The sequence below is a fragment of the Staurois parvus genome, unplaced genomic scaffold (genome assembly GCF_062004578.1).
Source record: "Staurois parvus isolate SC_StPar_1 unplaced genomic scaffold, SC_StPar_1.0 ptg000107l, whole genome shotgun sequence".
NCBI lineage: Eukaryota > Metazoa > Chordata > Amphibia > Anura > Ranidae > Staurois > Staurois parvus.
In genome coordinates this window covers 26,171-29,401 of record NW_028317903.1, presented here as the reverse complement: position 1 = coordinate 29,401, position 3,231 = coordinate 26,171, and the positions used below count along the sequence as shown (strand labels likewise).

At 47.4% G+C, this 3,231-nt stretch overlaps 1 pseudogene; it reads left to right on the top strand.

The window, feature by feature from the left end:
* The first annotated feature begins 2,247 nt into the window (after positions 1-2,247).
* On the top strand, positions 2,248-2,363 carry LOC149467502 (U2 spliceosomal RNA; annotated as a pseudogene).
* Positions 2,364-3,231: the final 868 nt, after the last annotated feature.

Sequence of the window (3,231 nt, the reverse complement as noted above, 5' to 3'; positions counted from 1 at the left end):
GAGCTGCGAGGCCAAAAAAGTTGGAAACAATAATTCAATGGGTTTTTTTTTTCATTCTTTTATTTTTTTTGGGGGGGGGGGAGGATAGATTTTCTTCAAATATTTTGCTGCCCCCCTTTTCTGCCCCCAGATGAACACTTACATCTTAAGCAGAGTGTGCTGAAATGTATTGAATGATTTTCTTTCTGCTAATAATATACAGAATTATTAATTATTATCCCAACCACGGCACCACCTGCCTGGAGTTTGCATGTTCTCCCTGTGCCTGTGTGGGTTTCATCTGGGTACTCCGGTTTCCTCCCACACTCCAAAGACATGCTGGTAGATGAATTGGCTCCTGTCTAAATTGTCCCTAATATGTGTATGTATGCGTGGTTGAGATTTGAACCAACGACCCTATTACTGCCGGGTGGAAGTGCTAACCATTTAGCCACTGTGCTGCCCATATATATATGGCAGGGCCAGGGGCGGACTGACCATTTGGAAACTCGGGCACTGCTCGAGGGCCCGGGGTCAGTAGGGGGCCCCATGAGATGCCCCTGGTACCTTTTTCATAGGCTTTTTTGAGTTTGAGCAAGCACACAGGGGCCCCATGATCCCCTATTGCCCGGGGGCCCCATGAGTTGTCAGTCCGCCCCTGGGCAGGGCTTAAAATTTCAAGTCCTGAGCTACTAGCCAGGCCTTAGAGTTACTCACCACCAACAAACACACACAGATACCTGTACACACACACAAACGTACATACACACACACAGAAACATGTACACGCATGCACAGAGACACATGTACACACATATACAGACATATGTATACACACACAGGCACGTACAGACACGCATAAACACAGATACATGTACATACACAGAAATCCACACACACAGACACATATACATACACACAGACACATGTACACACAAACACATGTACGTACATACACACAAACACATACACACAAACACATGTACATACACACAGACATGTACACACACACATACATGTACATACACGCAGACACATGTACAATTGTACATACATACACAAACACACACACATGTACACACACACATACTCCCCCCCATAAAAAGTTGCAGTACTTCGTTGTTCACTCACAGAGCCGGGTACTGCACTCTAGGGGGAGGCAGAGAGCACAGCACACACTCCTTCCTTTGCTTTCACTGCACTCAGCTATTGAGCAGTCTGACGGCTCCCAATGCCAATGAGAGATCCGGCCTGAGCTCTGAGCCTGCTCAGCAAGACGACCCTGGGGGACACACTCACCCCCACCATAATTTCCACCCGCCATTGGCGAGCAGGCGAGTGGAAATTTCAAGCCTTGATATAGAATATATCTGATGACAGGTCCACTTTAATTAATGAGGTACATCAACAACAAAAATCACCATTGGAAAAACCCCAGCTGATAAAAATCCCATATTGTCCATTCGGACTTGGATGAAACTATTACAAGCAGCATCATTGTGTATATAAAGGTCACATCAGTCACTGTTCTCCCATATTATAGATAGAAGAACCTGCGTATAAAAGCGGCCCATACGGCGGCCCCCATGAGCATCTATAACAACACCCCCCATACTTAGTAACAATGTTTCTTTTGCTCATGTGATTACTTCCAATAAATGTATCGATGTCACGCGTGCACTAACCATGTTTTCTTGGGTGATAAGAATGTTGTCCGTATTTTGACGCCCCATGGCTGGCTCCACCCTCTCCGCTCTTATCTGAGCGCGGTAGCAGTTGTGAATGGCTTACAGGAAATGGAGATGGATTCTGAAAAATCCTTGAAAGTCTTGAGCGTTGTGCAATGTCCTGTGTTAATCACCCAGTGAAAGTGATATATCACTTTCCTCTGATATCTCTGCATCCTACAGAGAAGGAAGACAAGTGCCCACATTTTAGGGCTCATTACCATCGCGCAGCGCCCGTTATTGCGTGTATTACCTATGTGCAGTGGCGCTCTGTTGCACACACCCGCGTGTTGCTATAACTCATTAACTTGATTTCTTTTTTTTACTTCTATAATTCTGTTCTCTGCATGACATTGTGACACGTTGATGTGTGTTGTAATGTGTTTTTGTGTGCTACTCCACAAAAAAAACAGTATGTCGACATTTCTCCCCGATGCTGTCCAGTGGTGTGAACGGGGGTCACATGGGCAGGAGCGGACTGACCATTTGGAAACTTGGGCGTTGCCCAAGGGCCCAGGATCAGTAGGGGGCCCCATGAGATCTCGCTTCTCGGCCTTTTGGCTAAGATCAAGTGTAGTATCTGTTCTTATCAGTGTCCAGTGGGGGTGCTCCCTGCCATTCTAGCTTTGCGGGGATGTCTGTTTTATAGTACCCTCACTGGTATGATGGGGGTCTGGATGGCTATTACGGGGGGAACAGAAACCGGGAGCCCACGAGTTAAGCTGGGGCCTGGGAGTAATTCCCCTTTGGAACATCTGAAGGACCCAGTACCTCCTGATTTGGACGGATCTACCTTGTCTGGCCAGGGGCTGGGAAGGCAGAGAGTCCGCAAACACAGTGCCCCCTGAGTAGTCGCCTTGGGTGTGGGACTCCACGTTGCAAAAGAGCACATGGTCACTGAGTTTAAACACTTTTTGCACTGCGCCTCTAGGACCGGGCCTTTTGGCTAAGTTCTGGGCAATTTTTGTTACAGGTCTCAGGGCCTGGTCAGTGCACAATTTGGCACGGCCACTTTTTTATTTTTGTATATATATATTTATTTATTTAATTTATTTTTTTCACTCCCACGTTTGTCACTTTTTACTTATGTGTGTGTTTTTTTCACAGGATGGAGGGTGTGGGTCCTCGGGCCTGCCCTGAAGTCTAGGGGGAGGATGTGTGGCCTTTTGGTTCCTTCCTCCCCTGATCCCTGGGGGTTGGACACAAGGAACGGTGGTCCACCAGGCCTTTTGGCCAGGAGGACCAAATGGGAACCTTGTCTCCGTCAGGAGCTTCGTGCCCCAGGGGATCAGGGTAGTGGTCCAACCCCTTCGGGGGTAGGACAAAGCACACCCCTAAGTGCACTTTTTGTGTGGTGTTTTGCACTTGCACTTTTTTGTGAAACACTTACGGGTTTTTCGTTGTAGTTTGCACGTTTGCGGACAAAAAAAAAAAAAGGGGGGCCCCATGAGATGCCCCTGGTACCTTTTTCATAGGCTTTTTTGAGTTTGGGCAAGGACACAGGGGCCCCATGATCCCCTATTGC